This window comes from Delphinus delphis, chromosome 11, assembly GCF_949987515.2.
Source record: "Delphinus delphis chromosome 11, mDelDel1.2, whole genome shotgun sequence".
Taxonomy (NCBI): Eukaryota; Metazoa; Chordata; class Mammalia; order Artiodactyla; family Delphinidae; genus Delphinus; species Delphinus delphis.
The window spans coordinates 13,239,929-13,258,370 of record NC_082693.1 but is presented as its reverse complement, the minus strand read 5'-3'; the positions used below and the strand labels follow the sequence as shown (position 1 = coordinate 13,258,370).

The 18,442-nt window shown below is 38.3% G+C and overlaps 1 protein-coding gene across 1 annotated transcript in view; it reads right to left on the bottom strand.

Annotated features, from left to right (window-relative positions):
• Positions 1-446: 446 nt before the first annotated feature.
• Positions 447-18,442, bottom strand: part of DERA (deoxyribose-phosphate aldolase) — a 258,807-nt gene continuing 240,811 nt past the window's right edge. Inside the window, exon 13 of the transcript XR_009521156.1 lies at positions 447-553. The gene's annotated coding sequence lies outside the window, so the exon portion shown is untranslated. The remainder of the gene's footprint in view (positions 554-18,442) is intronic.

Genomic DNA, 18,442 nt, shown 5'->3' with positions numbered 1-18,442 from the left:
GGAGCACATTTAATGACATTTACGCAAAGAGCAAGGTAACACTGGTACCAGGGATATAAGAAGGAGAAAAATGGAATCAACGGGCGGCGGAAATTTGGCAAAAATCAGGGGGAAGTCACCATAACGTTGAAGAAACTACCAAGAAAGCACACATGTCGTCATCATGTCAGTTTTCATTTTCCCAAAGCAATCTCTGGAAGCAAAACAAGAAGGCAAGTCGAGAGAATATGCTAAATTTTAAAATAAGAGAAAGAGCTCTCTGTCAGAAATGCCAGAGAGGAAGTGCGAGCTTCAGAAGCCAGAGCAGTGAGAGGCCATCTGGAGACACTGATTTCCCATTTTCGTGTGATACACTGCACAGCATAGGTGCCTGGATTCCCATGAATTCATTAGGACCCCCTAGAGCAGACCCCATGCTTCTTACCACATTCCCACGCCTCTCTTACATGAGTGAAACCTTCCTGACCAGCTTCTACGGTATCTCCGGAAATGCAGACTTCTGTCTTCATGCAGCTTGTACAGTTCTGCCTTACTTCTTTGCAGCCAACCACGCCTGAAAGACAGGAACAAACAAGATGGACAAGTGTGGCAGTGAATGAACCGTTTTACTGCAATTGGAAGTTCACGGAGAATAAATTATCCTCTAGTTCAAGCTGTCCAGTAGTAATTCTCATTAATAATAACACTTCGACAACAGTCTGCCTCTCACAATGACAGTGAGTGCTGGAAACTTTATCGTTACTCTCGAAGCAGGAGTCACATCCCAGACGGCCGGCCCAGATCACCATATGCAGCTCACAAGAGAAGGCTTAAATTACCAGAAAGCTTGACTGCATAACTGTCCATGAAGTTCACTGGCTAGATGAGCAGGTGGAAAAAATCCAAGGGCTTCTCTCCTTGCAGCTTTCTCTGCTGATCCATGCTACATCGTAAATGATTTTTCACATTAATGAGTTCGTCTAGCTAAAAGGATGCTCTCCTCTCTTCTTGCTTCATCGACGATATCTCTTTTACTACAGGATCTTTATTTCCTACATGTGGCCACAAGATAATAGAGAATATGTGGTCCATGAAGACAGAGATTTCTGTGGAGATCTACATCTCCACATATGTACTTACATACACATATACATATACTTACATGTACAGAAGGAGGGTTCCAGTCAGTAGCTGACGCTACTGTGCTTCTCCATGTGGGCTTTATGTTGTCTCTCTATATGGGCTACTCTGGGCTTCTTTGAAGCTTGATGGCTGGTACCCCAGGGCAAGTATCCCCGCAAAGATATAAAGCCAGGCAGAAACAATATTGTCTTTTGTGACCTAGCCAGGGGCTATGCAGCATCACTTCTACTGCGTTTTATTTGTTGAGGCAGTCAGAGAGTCCTGTTTAGATTTAAAGAAGGGAAAACAGCTCCATCTCTTTGTGAGAAATAGCAAAATTCCAGAAATTTACTTGGGACCCCAAATGTTGCTGTGGACATTTTTAGTCTAAAGAGGCACAGATATCTGTTAGACAAACAAAGGGCAGAGGCGGAAGCAATTCAGGTAACGTTAGGACGACGCACAAGCACCGTGGCAAAGTGTGAAACAGAACAGCTTATTCTGCAAACTGCAAGTTGTTTGGACTTTTTTTTTTTTTTGTGGTACGCGGGCTTCTCACTGTTGTGGCCTTTCCCGTTGCGGAGCACAGGCTCCAGATGCGCAGGCTCCGCGGCCACGACTCACAGGCCCAGCCGCTCCGCAGCATGTGGGATCTTCCCGGACCGGGGCACGAGCCCGTGTCCCCTGCATCGGCAGGCGGACTCTCAACCACTGCGCCACCAGGGAAGCCCTGTTTGGACTTTTGACAGGAGCAGTTGTTTGACTGGAGCACAAGATTCAAGGGCAGAATAATACGACAGATTGGTGTTTCTAAAAGAACACTCAGTCAAAAAACGTAGAGGATACATTGGTAGGGGCTAGAAAGAAGTTAGCTCAGGATGGTGACTGTGTATAAGTGAATATTGGTAAGAGATAATGAGGTCTGAGGTTAGGATAGCAGGATGGGGATGGGAAGGGGAAGAAAATAGGACATTCAAAGGCATAATGATAGGAAGAAACCATTTATTGGATTTCCACTGGGCATTTAATTATCTCAGGTAGCTCTCACAGTAACTCTATGATCTGGGAATTATTACTGTCTTTATTTTGTACGTTAGGAAACTGAAACAGAGGGAAGCCAAGGTACTTACCCATTTTCCCCACAATTAGAACTAGGATTCATAGAGTCCAACACGGAAGCCCACACATTTAAGCTGTACTGATTGGATGTGGTGGTGACAAAGGAAAACGTGTCCAAGATCATTACCAGGTTTCTGATTCAAGCAGCAAAGTGACTGTTAATGCCACTCGACTAAAGAAAGAAATACAGGAGGATGGGGGACTGGGATGGTGGAAAGGATGTAAACATGTTTGTACATAATGAATTTGACGTGTCTGTAGGGAGTTGAGTGGAGATTTCTAAAACCCTGTTGGTGATCTACACAAGGCATGATGGGTTTTGTTCATACAGAAGTGAATCCGATGTTTAAGAATCTAGTTGGAGACATTAGATGTGAACAAGTAAAATTAAACAAATATTTTAATAGCAACTTGAGACAATACTATGGAAGATGTCATAGGTCAGCACACAATTAGTTTCTATCTTAATTGAAAGTAAAATAAGGATCCAGAAGAGGAAGAAATCTTGATAGGTTGGGGTGATAGGACCATATTTTACTGAGGAGGTATAACCTGGATCTTCAAAAATGGATGAGGATTTGGATAAAGAAAAGAGAAAACGGAATAATACAAAGGTTTTGGATGAAGCCAGAGAAAACTCATAGCCCACAGTGCAAGTGTTTTAAAAGGGAAAGCTTTGAAGGCAATATAGGAAATCAACACCAGAATGCCAGAGTTCTAACCTGTGGGGCAAGATATGCTGCCTCACTGGGTCTCAGTTACCCCGACTATAAAATGGGTATTTCAGTTATGACCTCAAGGTTTTTATGAGGATTAAGTAAGATAATATACGTAAAGCAACAAGTAAATGTTTATTACTGTTTTATTTTTTTAAAAAAGAAATGAATCTAAGTCATCAAACGTTTATACTTAAAAGGACATTAAGGAACATCTAACCAAATTTTTATTTTATAAATGAGGAAATCTAGGCCCAGAGAGGTGATGCAATTTTCAAACAGAGAAACACCTATTTAGCTGGTAAAGCTTCCAGGAGTTCTGACACTCAGTCTGGCTCACTGGAGTATGGATTCGCCAAAGAATTATTAGGGAAGAAGCCTCCGTAGTCAAATGCTGGATTTAACAAACAATTTAGTTCAATGTCTTCAGGACTTCTCAGAAGCTTTATTATATATATTGGGAATTGCTAAGAAATGGATTTGCTATTCAGTGTTTTCTAAATTCATGTGGTCACTCAGTCCTCTGCTCAGAGAATACTTCTCAGCACTGGTATTCTTTGCTATACATTGGAGATGCTGGTAAATACATAGGCTTTGTGATCAAACAAAATTGGACTTGAGGGCTTCCCTGGTGGCTCAATGGTTGAGAGTCCGCCTGCTGATTCAGGGGACACAGGTTCATGCCCCAGTCCGGGAAGATCCCACATACTGCGGAGCGGCTGGGCCTGTGAGCCATGGCCGCTGAGCCTGCGCGTCCGGAGCCTGTGCTCCGCAACGGGAGAGTCCACAACAGTGAGAGGCCCGCGTACGGCAAAAAAAAAAAAAAAAAAAAATTGGATTTGAACTAAGTATCCATCAGGCAGTAGCTGGGCAGCCTTTGACATACTATTTAATCTCCTTGAGGCTTAGCTTCTACAACTGCAAAATAGAGTAAGAACATATACTTCACAGGACTTTGTACATCAACATATATAATGCATGTGGCAAAAACCCTGAGACATGATGATAGTCAATATAAATCAGTCACCTGCTATTTTTTCCTCCTCTTCAATCAGCAAATACTCATTGGATATCTTCTATATTCCCCAAACTACTCTCAAGTATATATTATTTAATATTCTATTTCTCACTCTTAGAAAAATAAAAAGCATTTAGTCTTTCCTATTTGTTTTACTCTAAAAAAATGTTTATGCATTAATACCAATCACCTTGATGCCAGACCTTAAATTCTTCCAATTTGGGGACTAGAAGAGATGGAGAAGTAGAAATCTCATTTATGAGAACAAAAAGTCTCTTGATTCATTGTAACAAGTCTTCATGGAATTTGGAATTTCTCCAGATACACAGTTAACAAGTTTCCTCTTGCTTGGTACTCATAATTGAATTATAAATGAGTTAGAGCTTCATACAGATAAACACTATATAAGATGGAAAGAAACTGTGATGGTTAATTTTATATGTCAACTTGACTGGGCCAGGGGGTGCCCAGATTAAACATTATTCTATGGATGTCTATGAGGATGTTTCCAGATGAGATTAGTATTTGAATCAGTAGGCTCAGTAGATTGTCCCCCCACCATGGGGTGGACATCATTCAATGTACTGAGGGCCTGAATAGAACAAAAAGTAGAAGAAGGGATGATTCATTCCCTCCCTACCTGCCTGCTGATCTGGGACATTGCTCTCCTGCCCTTGGACTGAGACTTACATCATTGCTCCCCTGGGTATCCGGCCTTCAGACTTGGACTGGAATTATACCACTGGTCCTGGGTCTCCAACTTGCAAACAGTAGGTCATGGGACTTCTCAGGCTTCATAATTGTGTGAGCCAATTCTTCATAATAAACCTTCATATGTGTATCTTAATGGTTCTTTTTCTCTGGAGAACCCTGACTAATACAGGTTTTGGTACTGAGTGTGGTTCTAGAAGAACAGAATATTAAGAATGAGTTTTCTGAATTGGTTCCAGAGTTTATGGAATTGGCTCTCTAATGTGATTAGATTTAAAGTTGCTAATGACTCTTTCTGGTAGTAAAGAGAGGGCTGAAAGTCCACGGCATGATCTGGCAATAGACACATGCAAAGCATCTTCACTGGGCACTCACTCATAAGAATCAAGAAGCTAGGTAACTCTGTGCACTACATAGGATACTTTCATTTTTTAAAAACGAATGAATACAGTGACATTGGTTGCTTCTAATGTTGCTGGACAAAGTAGTGTAAGAAAAGGATGAGCTCAGGGGTCTGAATTCCCAGTTCAAGCACCGAATAAACAACCTAAGAGTTTCTTTGTGTGTCCTGAGGGAGATTCTTGTTTCCTGGAGCTGCAGGGCTGAAAATTCGAAAATCAATACAGAATCATCCTGGGAATGAATTACAATGCAATTTGTTAACGTCTGGGCATTGATCCTGGAAGCTGGGATGGGGTCATCTGGGAAGACCCTGAGGGAGCTGGAGACATAGAGCCTCTAAATTCTGATGAATCTTTGTCAGTGGAAGAGGTCTCCCCACCCCCCAGTGGAACTAGCCTCTCCAGACCTTTCCATCTCAGTCTGAGGGGATTCACCCTGCATTGCCTGAGGAAACTGTTAAGGCCTTTCCCTGAGGCAGCTGCCAAGCAAGACAATGCTGAGTATACTCAGGACCCACCCCTACATCCCTCTTGGCCTCTAGACCTGTAACTGGACTCAAGTCCTAGTAGACTCCCAAAGGGGAGGTAATGGACTGCACTCTAGAAGAACTACATGAGTTTTCTAATTTATACAGTCAGGAAAACAGGGAACATGTATGGGTATGAATATTAGGAATATGAGATAAAGGTAGAAGAAATACAAAGTTGGATCAGGCAGAATTTATTAATATGGTTTCACTAAATCAAGATTATACATTGAATATTACAGCTCAGGGAGTTAGAAAGGGTTCTAACAGTTTGTTCAGTTGGTTGGCTGAAACATGGACCAAAGAGTGGCCCACAGTGAGCAAACTGGAAAATCCCAACCTGCCTTGGTTTAAAGTATAGGAAGGGATTCAAAGGCTTAGAGAGAGAGGTTGGAATGTTAGTGTGGATTTGTCATTTAAGACCTACTCACCCACACTAGAAGGGCCCGGAAGACATACCTTTCACCAATACTATGAGAAATAAGGTAGTGATGGAGCCCCAGCGTCCCTGAAGAACTCTGTGATCACTCTTCTGTGTAGGCCAGACCTTACACTGGGAACTGCAGTCACTGAATTGGGAAACTTAAATGCAATGGGAGTGATTGGATCCCAGGGTGACAGAGGCCAAGCGACAGCACTCAACCACCAAAGGCAGGGGGAGCCTTCTTACCACGATGGACAGCAGAGTCAAAGTAGCAATCAGGATAGCCTGACTCATGCAGACCTATGGCACTGGCTAGTTGATCATGGTGTTCCCAGACGTAAGATGCTAAATTCTTACTTAATGTGTATTGGCAGAAAAGTTCTAGGTCAAGTGGACACAAGTTTAATCTGAATCGTAAAAACAGAGAGTCACAGCCATCTGAACCATTTCCAGGCTTGAGTCACCTTACAGACCCAGAACCACTTGGATGAAGTTGGTGCGGGGCAGCTCCCCTTGAGAAAGGACCCCAGTACACTACAGAAATATACTGTTAATTTTCCTCCTAGGCCCCCCCAAAAGGTACCTACTGCCTTTTACCAGAGTACTTGTACACTGGGGATAAGGAAATGATCAAACTTTGGGGGAACTACTGGATACTGGCTCTGAGCTGACACTGATTCCGGGAGACCCAAAACATCACTATGGTCCACAAGTCAGAGTAGGGACTTATGAAGGCCGGGTGATCAATGGAGTTTTAGCTCAAGTCTAATTCACAGTGGGTCCAGTGTGTTCCCAAACCCACCCTGTGGTTATTGACCCAGTCCCAGAATGCATAATTGGAATAGACATACTTAGCAGCTGGCACAATTTCCACATTGGCTCGCTCTCCTATAGATTGAGGATTATTATGGTTGGAAAGGCCAGTGGAACACATTAGAACTGCCTCCACATAGGAAAACAGTAAACCAAAAGAAATACTACATTTCTGGAGAGATTGCAGAAGTTAGTCCCACCATCAAGGGCTTGAAAAATGCAGATATGATGATTCTCACCAAACCCCATTTAACTCTCCTATCTGAACTGTGCAAAAGACAGATATCAACACACATACACACAAAAATCAGTAAAACACAAAGGAAGATGCCAAGCAAAGAAATGCAGGACAAAAGACCTATAAGACTAACAGGAAACAGATAAAATGGCATTAATAAATCCCTCCCAATCAGTAATTACTTTAAGTGTAAATGGCTTAAATTCCCCAATCAAAAGACGTACAGTGGCTGAATGTATAAAAAAAAAAAAAGCAACTATATGCTATTTGTAAGAAACTCACTTTAGGTTTGATACACATATGCTGAAAGTGAGGGGATGAAAGAAGATATTCCATGCAAATGACAACCAAAACAGAGCAAATGTGGCTATACTTATATCAGACAAAATAGACTTTAAGTCCAAAACTGTCACAAAAGGCAAAGAAGGACATTACATAATGATAAATGGCCAATTCAACAGGAAGACATAACAATTATATATATATATGTATACACACACACACACACACACACACACACACCCAACGTCAGAACACCTAAATATATGAAGCAAATACTGACAGAACTGAGGGAGAAATAGACAAGAATACAATAAAAGTAGAATACTTCAAAAATCTACTTCCAGTAATGGATAGAACATCCCAGTCAGAAGATCAATGAGGAAACAAAGGATTTGAATAATGCTATAGACCAAATGGACCTATACCAAACATTGCACCCAACAGTAAAAAAATACACATTTTTCTCAAGCACACATGGTTTTTCCCAAGATAGATCTTTTTCCATGTTAGGTCACAAAACAAGTCTTAACAAATTTAAGAAGATTGAAATTATGCCATATATCTTTTCTGATCACAGTGGAATTAAACTAGATACCAAAGGCTGAAGGAAAAGTGGAAAATTCACAAGTGTGTAAAAATTAAACAACACAGTCTTGAACAACTATTGTGTCAAAGAAAAATTAAAAAATAAAATTAGAAAATACCTCAAGACAAATAAAAATGAAAACACAACATACCAAAACTTACAGGATGCAGCAAAAGCAGTACTTACAGGGAATTCATAGCAATAAATGCCTACATTAGAAAAGAAGAAAAATCTCAAATAAATGATCTAACTTTACATCTCAGGGAATTAGAAAAATAAGAAAAAACTAAGCTTAAAATTAGCAGAAGGAAGGAAATAACAAAGATGAAAGCAGAAGCAAATGAAATAGAAAATAGAAAACAATAGAAAAAAATCAATGAAAGTAAGAGTTCATTTCTTGAAAAGGTAAAAGAAAAAATTGACAAAACCTTAGTTAGACTAACTAAGAAAAAAAAGAGAAGACTCAAACAGAATCAGAAATGAAGAGACAATACAAGTGATGCCACAAAAATAAAGAGGATCATAAAAGACAACTATGTACAATTACACACCAGCAAACTGGATAACCTAGAGGAAATGGATAAATTTCTAGAAACATACAACCTACTAAGACTAATTCATGCAGAAGTAGAAAGTCTGAAGAGAGCTATAACTAGTAAGGAGGTTGAATTAGTAATTTAAAAATTTTTTTAAAATAAATCAATAAATAAAATGTAAAAAAATAATAAAAATTAAAAAAAAAACTCCTAACAAAGAAAAGCTTAGGACCAGATAGCTTCACTAGTGAATTCCACCAAAAATTCAAAGAAAAATTAACACCAATGCTCCTCAAACTCTTCCAAATACATGAAGAGGAGAGAACACTTAAACTCATTTCAGGAGGCTGAAATTACTTTGCTAGCAAAGCTAGTCAAAGACACAACAAGAAAAGAAAATTATAGGCCAATATTCTTGATAAAAATACATGCAAAATCCTCAACAAAATACTAGCAAAACAAATCCAACAGCACATTAAAAGGATTACCATAACCAAATGGGCTTTATCCCTGGGATGCAAGGATCGTTCAACATATGAAAATGAATTAATTTGATACAACATATCAACAAAATAAATAATAAAATCACACGATTATCTCAATAGATGAAGAAAAGGTATTTGACAAAATTCAACACCACTTCATGATAAAAATTCTCAACAAACTAGGAATAGAAAGAAATTACCTCATCACAAATAAGATCATATATGAAAAGCTCACAGCTAACATCAACTCAGTGGTGAAGAACTGAAAGCTTTTCCTCTATGATCAGGAACAAAGCAAGGATGCCTAGTCTCACCACTGCTATTCAACATAGTATTGGATGTCCCAACCAGAACAAATAGGTAAGAAAAAGAAATAAATGGATGTCCTAGCCAGAACAAATAGGTTAAAGAGAGAAATAAAAGTCATCCCAATCAGAAAGAAGTAAAATTGTCCTTCTTTGCAGATGGCATGATCTTATATATGGAAAACCCCAAAGACTCCATAAAAAAACAAAACAAAACAACAACAACAATAAACTGTTAGAACTAATAAACAAGTTCATTAAATTTTCAGGATATACCATCAACATATAAAAATCAGCTGCATTTCTATACACTAAGAATGAACTATCCAAAATTAAGAAAACCAATTTACTATAGCATAGAAAAGAATAAAACACTTAGGAATAAACTTAACCAAAGAGGTGAAAAAGTTGTACACTTAAAAATACAAATCATTGATGAAAGAAATTTTTTAAAAGACACAAATACATTTATTTGTAAAAAACAAATAAAAGACATCCCATGTTCATAGATGGGGAAACTTAATATTTTTAAAAATGTCCATACTTCCTAAAGTGATGTGCAGATTCAATGTAATCCATATCAAAATCCCAATGGCAATTTTTACAGAAATTTTTAAAAAGCTAAAATTCATTGGAACCACAAAAGACCATGAATACCCAATCAATCTTGAGAAAGAACAAAGCTGGGGGAATCACACTTCCTGATTTCAAAATATATTACAAAGATACAGTAACCAAAACAGTATGGTTTTCACATAAAGACAGACACATAGACCAATGAAATGAAATAGAGAACCCAGAAATAAATCCACACATATTGGGTTAGCTGATCCTCAACAAAGGTGCCAAGAACACACAATGGATAAAAGATAGTCTCTTCAACAAATGGGGTCGGAAAAACTGGATATCCACATAGAAAGGGATGAAGCTGGATGCTTATCTTACCCCATATGCAAAAATCAACTCAAAATGGATTAAACACTTAAACATAAGGCCTGAATCTATAAAATTCCTAGGATAAAACATAGGGAAAATGCTTCATGACATTGGTCTTGGCAATAATTTCATGGATATGACATCAAAAGCACAAGCAACAAAAACAAAAATAAAGTAAGACTACATAAAACTAAAAAGCAACAAAATGAAAAGGCAACCTATCTGAAATTTCAGATTTCAAAACTATAGTTAAATAATCTGCTCCAAATCTAAGATAAAGAACTAACATCTTCTAATTCCCACCTTCTTATTGGTTGTGCAGCCTCCTTGTGGTGAACCCAAGTTAATAAAGATCAAATATCACACACATATGCTAAATTTTTGTCTTGACTTTGAGGATATATATAATAGCTCTCTGTCTTTGGTATCTGATACAAGGAAGGCATATGTCCAGAGAAAATCCCAGACAACTAGTATCTTCCTTGGACTTTATTCTTCATCCCTAAAAAAATTTAGCTCCTAGGTACAGCTGAATTGGATATGGATGAGGTTTAAACACGTGGAAATAAGCACTCTTCTCACCCTCACATGTGCCGATCATAGGTGGAATTACTTCTATGCAAAACTAGTTTACTAAAGACATGGTAGCTAGAAATGTAATAAGAAAAATTAAAAGAAATGAAGAAGGAAGGAGGGAAGGAAGGAAGGAAGGAAAGAAGGAAGGGAGGAAGGAAGGAGGGAGGAGGGAAGGAAGGAAGAAATGAAAGAAGGAGAAAAGGGAGGAGGAGGGAGAGGGAGGAATAAAGGAAGAGAAAAGTTGACCCTTCTCAGCAGAATACAGAACATTTCAATTTACTTAGTTTGGTGTTCTCATAAACCCATGAAGAATGGAGCCAATTGTCCATTAAAGATTTACCAGCCATTCCTAATCTTCAATGTGCGAAGTGTCCTTTGGAGATTTCCCTGTACTAGTTGATGAGGATTACTCTTCCTTTCAAAGTGATTTATGGTCACTGAAGAATCTGAACAGTAAGAAATGGACTGTTGGTCATATAACCAAAATTTTACATGTGATTACTGACTTTGTCAGATCTCAAGTTGTCCCAGAGCACTCTAATAGGACCTTAAATGTCTGCAGAAAAATTTTTTTAACCATCTATCTGAAAAGTTAGATAAATGGCATCTTAAAACCTAATTATCTCCTTAAATTGGGGGCTGTATAAGGGATGTTTACTTAGGAATAGTAACCTTTCCCTCTTAACCCACTATCTCAAGATTTGCAAAGATGCAGCCAGAGCTAAGACAATACTTCTATTCTTCTGAGATAACTGAACTAGCAAAATCTAGAAAACACCAGGAACCCTCTGAAATGTCAAAATAGCTTGGTTCAAATAGTTCAACTATTCATGTTCACATTATTTCAAAGATATGTATTGACTGCTGATATGCCCAGGATAGTACCTAATAATACAAAGGTGAGGAAGACACCCTCATGGAGCATACAGTCTAGGGAAGAATCAAGGGGTAGGTATCATCTAAACCCTGAAAGATGAGGATAATATAACCAAACAATGGGGGACACTTGGCAGCCTCCTCAAGTGATTGTGTAGATACAGGAAGTCCTTGGAGATCTAGAATTATTTTTAAGAGGTCTCACAGAAGGGGCCTCACGCTCTTCTCTCCACTCTCATCCCATGATTAGTTTCAAAGAGATGGAGAACAGAATAGAATTCTGGGATGATTTGGGGAATCCAAAAGAACTCAGTTCTTCTGGAAGTCTGGGAGACAGCATCTGCATACATTCAGTCAGCCAATCAACAAACATTCAGAGTGATCCTTGTTGTGTGCCAGGTGTATCTGTGCAGGGCTTTTTGTTATTGTTTATAGCACTAAAGCAAGGCAGCAGCAGAGATGAATGGCTTCATGGGATGTCTGGGGCAGAGGGCCCAAGGTATCTGCAAGTCTCCAGCACCCCCTCTTCCCCAACTTTCAGGATGCAGAAGTTATAGCTCTGAAAGAAAGGAGAGAGAGAGAGAGCAAACAAGTGTCCCCAAATGCGCTTTGCGGTCACGATGAGGGGTCACATAAGCACAAAGCAGCGTGGAGGACCAAATGGGAGAATTGTCTATCTCAGGAGAGACAAGTGCAGGACAGGTGAAGACCAAGGAGTAGGTACTGCCTCGCCACTATTGCTATGAGACTGTGCTATGAGCTTAGATTAATCCCAAGAAAAAGGAGAAACTATGACTTAATGGAGTTTAAACCAGAAATAGGGAAAACTCAGAACTGACTTAGATTGTGTTGTTTATAACCAGAGAGTAATAGTGTCTTTGAATGCATATTTAGTTGAATTATATAAAATAAAGCTTTATTTTCTACACAACCAAGACATTTGAAAACACTGCCACCTGTACACAAGCTGTGTGTGTGTGTGTGTGTGTGTGTGTGTGTGTGTGTGTTTACAAACATAGCCAAATGTACTTGAACGTTGGACCCTTCAGAATAGCCACCTTGGAAGGTTCTGTTTATGGTGTTGTCATTGTCCAACTCTTTCTTAAGCCTTCAGCATCATTTTATAAACCATACAAGAAAATCAATTCCATTAGTTTATATTTACTCTCCATGTTTGATTATCAATTGTAAGAGAAAGAAAGAGAAAAAAATGATCCACTTAAATCAAGGTTTTATTTACCAAACATGGTACTTGCAGGCTTCTGGCAGCTTCCAAAATTCCACAGACATATGTTTATTAGCTCTCAGTATACTCAAAAATAAGTAATGGCAAAGATGTTTTGAGCAATGGCTATTGTACTGTAATACATGTACTATCAGGTGACTATTTCGAATGAAAAGATTCATTTGAATGTATTAGTATATTTGTGGAAAACAAGAACCAACCCAAAAATGCAGCCACGTTATTTTATTATTACTATTATTTGAAGTCTTCATTGAATTTGTTACAATTTTGCTTCTGTTTTATGTTTTGGTTTTTTGGCCGCAAGGCATGTGGGATCTTAGCTGCCCGACCGGGGATACAACCTGCACCCCCTGCATTGGAAGGCGAAATCTTAACCACTGGACCTCCAGGGAAGTCCCACAGCCACATTATTTTAAAGTCCTAGGTATTTAGGGCAGTGACGAAAATCTCAACTTTGACTGAACGGTCATTTCTCCAAAAATTGCATGTTCTCTGTCACTGTCTCAAGCTCCACATGCCATATACTTCTCCACACTTTAGAAAGGGCTTTCTCAAGAGGGCCATGGCATCAGTGCTGTCACACAAGAACAGAGGGGAGCTTGAGAGAGTCTGGGTCACACTTCCTCCACTGCCTCTCACACAGATATCTTTGCATTTTTACAAGCATTACTCGTAATCTCATTTTTCATTCCCATCTTGCAACTTTATGCCTTTCTTTTTTCTTATTTTATTTTTTGTAAATTTTTAATTTTATTTTACTTATTTTTTTATGCAGCAGGTTCTTATTAGTCATGCATTTTATACACATCAGTATATACATGTCAATCCAAATCTCCCAATTCATCACACCACCACCACACACACCCCGCCGCTTTCCCCCCTTGGTGTCCATAGTTTGTTCTCTACATCTATGTCTCTATTTCTGCCCTGCAAACCGGTTCATCTGTACCACTTTTATAGGTTCTACATATATGTGTTAATATATGATATTTGTTTTTCCCTTTCTGACTTACTTCACTCTGCATGACAGTCTCTAGATCCATCCACGTCTCAACAAATGACCCAATTTCGTTCCTTTTTATGGCTGAGTAATATTCCATTATATATATGTACCACTTCTTCTTTATCCATTCATCTGTCAAAGGGCATTTAGGTTGCTTCCATGACCATGCTATTGTAAACAGTCCTGCAATGAACATTGGGGTGCATGTGTCTTTTTGAATTATGGTTTTCTCTGGGTATACGCCCAGTAGTGGGATTGCTGGATCATATGGTAATTCTATTTTTAGTTTTTTAAGGAACCTCCATACTGTTCTCCATAGCGGCTGTATCAATTTACATTCACACCAACAGTGCAAGAGGATTCCCTTTTCTCCACACCCTCTCCAGCGTTGGTTGTTTGTAGATTTTCTGATGATGCCCATTCTAACTGGTGTTACCTCATTGTACTTTTGATTTGCATTTCTCTAATAATTAGTGATGTTGAGCAGCTTTCCATGTGCTTCTTGGACATCTGCATGTCTTCTTTGGAGAAATGTCTATTTAGGTCTTCTGCCCATTTTTGGATTGGATTGTTTGTTTTTTTAATATTGAGCTGCATGAGCAGTTTATATATTTTGGAGATTAATCCTTTGTCCGTTGATTAATCTGCAAATATTTTCTCACACTCTGAGGGTTGTCTTTTCGACTTGTTTATGGTTTCCTTTGCTGTGCAAAAGCTTTGAAGTTTCATTAGGTCCCATTTGTTTATTTTTGTTTTTATTTCCATTATTCTAGGAGGTGGATCAAAATAGATCTTGCTGTGGTCATAGAATGTTCTGCCTAAGTTTTCCTCTAACAGTTTTATAGTGTCCGGTCTTACATTTAAGTCTCTAATCCATTTTGAGTTTATTTTTGTGTATGGTGTCAGGGAGTGTTCTAATTTCATTCCTTTACATGTAGTTGTCCAGTTTTCCCAGCACCACTTATTGAAGAGACTGTCTTTTCTCCATTGTATATCCTTGCCTCATTTGTCATAGATTAGTTGACCATAGGTACGTGGGTTTATCCCTGGGCTTTCTATCTTGTTCCATTGATCTGTGTTTCTGTTTTTGTGCCAACACAATATTGTCTTGATTACTGTAGCTTTGTAGTATAGTCTGAAGTCAGGGAGTCTGATTCCTCCAGCTCCATTTTTTTCCCTCCAGATTGCTTTGGTTATTCAGGGTCTTTTGTGTCTCCATACAAATTTTAAGATTTTTTGTTCCAGTTCCGTAAAAAATGCCATTGGTAATTTGATAGGGATTGCATTGAATCTGTAGATTGCTTTTGGTAGTATAGTCATTTTCACAATATTGATTCTTCCAATCCAAGAACAAGGTATATCTCTCCATCTGTTGGTATCATCTTTAATTTCTTTCATCAGTGTCTTATAGATTTCTGTATACAGGTCTTTTGTCTCCCTACGTAGGTTTATTCCTAGGTATTTTATTCTTTTTGTTGCCATGGTAAATGGGAGAGTTTCCTTAATTTCTCTTTCAGATTTTTCATCATTAGTGTATAGGAATGCAAGAGATTTCTGTGCATTAATTTTGTATCCTGCAACTTTACCAAATTCGTTGATCAGCTCTAGTAGTTTTCTGGTGGCATCTTTAGGATTCTCTATGTATAGTATCATGTCACCTGCAAACAGTGACAGTTTTACTTCTTCTTTTCCAATTTGTATTCCTTTTATTTCTTTTTCTTCTCTGATTGCCATGGCTAGGACTTCCAAAACTATGTTGAATAATAGTGGTGAGAGTGGACATCCTTGTCTTGTTCCTGATCTTAGAGAAAATGCTTTCAGGTTTTCAGCATTGAGAATGATGTTTGCTGTGGGTTTGTCGTATATGGCCTTTATTATGTTGAGGTAGGTTCCCTCTATGCCCACTTTCTGGAGAGTTTTTATCATAAATTGGTGTTGAATTTTGTCAAAAGCTTTTTCTGCATCTATTGAGGTGAACATATGGTTTTTATTCTTCAGTTTGTTAATATGGTGTATCACATTGATTGATTTGCGTATATTGAAGAATCCTTGCATCCCTGGGATAAATCCCATTTGATCATGATGTATGATCCTTTTAATGTGTTGTTAAATTTTGTTTGCTAGCATTTTGTTGAGGATTTTTACATCTATATTCATCCGTGTTATTGGTCTGTAATTTTCTTTTTTTGTAGTATCTTTGTCTGGTTTTGGTATCAGGGTGATGGTGGCCCTGTAGAATGAGTTTGGGAGTGTTCATTCTTCTGCAGTTTTTTGGAAGAGTTTGAGAAGGATGGGTGTTAGTGCTTCTCTAAATGTTTGATAGAATTCACCTGTGAAGCCATCTGGTCCTGGACTTTTGTTTCTTGGAAGATTTTTAATCACAGTTTCAAGTTCATTATTTGTGATTGGTCTGTTCATATTTTCTATTTCTTCCTGGTTCAGTCGTGGAAGGTTATACCTAAGAATTTTCCATTTCTTCCAGTTTGTCCATTTTATTGGCATAGATTTGCCTGTAGTAGTCTCTTAGGATGCTTTGTATTTCTGCCGTGTCTGTTGTAACTTCACCTTTTTCATTTCTAATTTTATTGATTTGAGTCCTCCCCCTTTTTTTCTTGATGAGTCTGGCTAATGGTTTATCAATTTTGCTTATCTTCTCAAAGAACCAGCTTTCAGTTTTATTGATCTTTGCTACTGCTTTCTTTGTTTCTATTTCATTTATTTCTGCTCTGATCTTTATGATTTCTTTCCTTCTGCTAACTTTGGGTTTTGTTTGTTCTTCTTTCTCTAGTTACTTTAGGTGTAAGGTTAGATTGTTTATTTGAGATTTTTCTTGTTTCTTGAGGTAGGCTTGTATAGCTATAAACTTCCCGCTTAGAACTGCTTTTGCTGCATCCCATAGGTTTTGGATCATCATGTTTCCATTGTCATTTGTCTCTAGGTATTTTTTGATTTCCTCTTTGATTTCTTCAGTGATCTCTTGGTTATTTAGTAACATATGGTTTAGCCTCCATGCGTTTGTGATTTTTACGTTTTTTTCCCCTGTAATTCATTTCTAATCTCATAGCATTGTGGTCAGAAAAGATGCTTGATTTCATTTCAATTTTCTTAAATTTACTGAGGCCTGATTTGTGACCCAAGATGTGATCTATCCTGGAGGATGTTCCGTGTGCACTTGATAAGAAAGTGTAATCTGCTGGTTTTGGATGGAATGTCCTATAAATATCAACTAAATCTATCTGGTCTGTTGTGTCATTTAGAGCTTCTGTTTCTTTATTAATTTTCATTATGGATGATCTGTCCATTGGTGTAAGTGAGGTGTTAAAGTCCCCCACTATTATTGTGTTACTGTCGATTTCCTCTTTCATAGCTGTTAGCAGTTGCCTTATGTATTGAGGTGCTCCTATGTTGGGTGCATATATATTTATAATTGTTATATCTTCTTCTTGGATTGATCCCTTGATCATTATGTAGTGTTCTTCCTTGTCTCTTGTAATGTTCTTTACTTTAAAGTCTATTTTATCTGATATGAGTGTTGCTTCTCCAGCTTTCTTTTGATTTCCATTTGCATGGAATATCTTTTTTCATCCCCTCACTTTCAGTCTGTATGTGTCCCTAAGTCTGAAGTGGGTCTCTCGTAGACAGCCTATATATGCATCTTGTTTTTGTATCCATTCAGCAAGCCTGTGTCTTTTGGTTGGAGCATTTAATCCACTCACGTTTAAGATAATTATTGATATGCATGTTCCTATGACCATTTTCTTAATTGTTTTGTGTTTGTTTTTGTAGGTCTTCTTCTTCTCTTGTGTTTCCCACTTTTTGTTGCATTTGTTGTAGAGCTGGTTTGGTGGTGCTGAACTCTCTTAGTTTTTGCTTGTCTGTAAAGCTTTTGATTTCTCCGTCGAATCTGAATGAGATCCTTGCGGGGTAGAGTAATCTTGGTTGTAGGTTCTTCCTTTTCATCACTTTAAGTATATCATGCCACTCCCTTCTGGCTTGTAGAGTTTCTGCTGAGAAATCAGCTGTTAACCTTATGGGATTTCCCTTGTATGTTATTTGTCGTTTTTCCCTTGCTGCTTTCAATAATTTTTCTTTGTCTTCAATTTTTGCCAATTTGATTACTATGTGTCTCAGCGTGTTTCTCCTTGGGTTTATCCTGTATGGGACTCTCTGCGCTTCCTGGACTTCGGTGGCTATTTCCTTTCCCATGTTAGGGAAGTGTTCAACTATAATCTCCTCAAATATTTTCTCTGGTCCTTTCTCTCTCTCTTCTCCTTCTGGGACCCCTATAATGCAAATGTTGTTGCGTTTAATGTTGTCCCAGAGGTCTCTTAGGCTGTCTTCATTTCTTTTCATTCTTTTTTCTTTATTCTGTTCCACAGCAGTGAATTCCACCATTCTGTCTTCCAGGTCACTTATCCATTCTTCTGCCTCAGTATTCTGCTATTGATTCCTTCTAGTGTAGTTTTCATATCAGTTATTGTATTGTTAATCTGTGTTTATTTGTTCTTTAATTCTTCTATGTCTTTGTTAAACATTTCTTGCA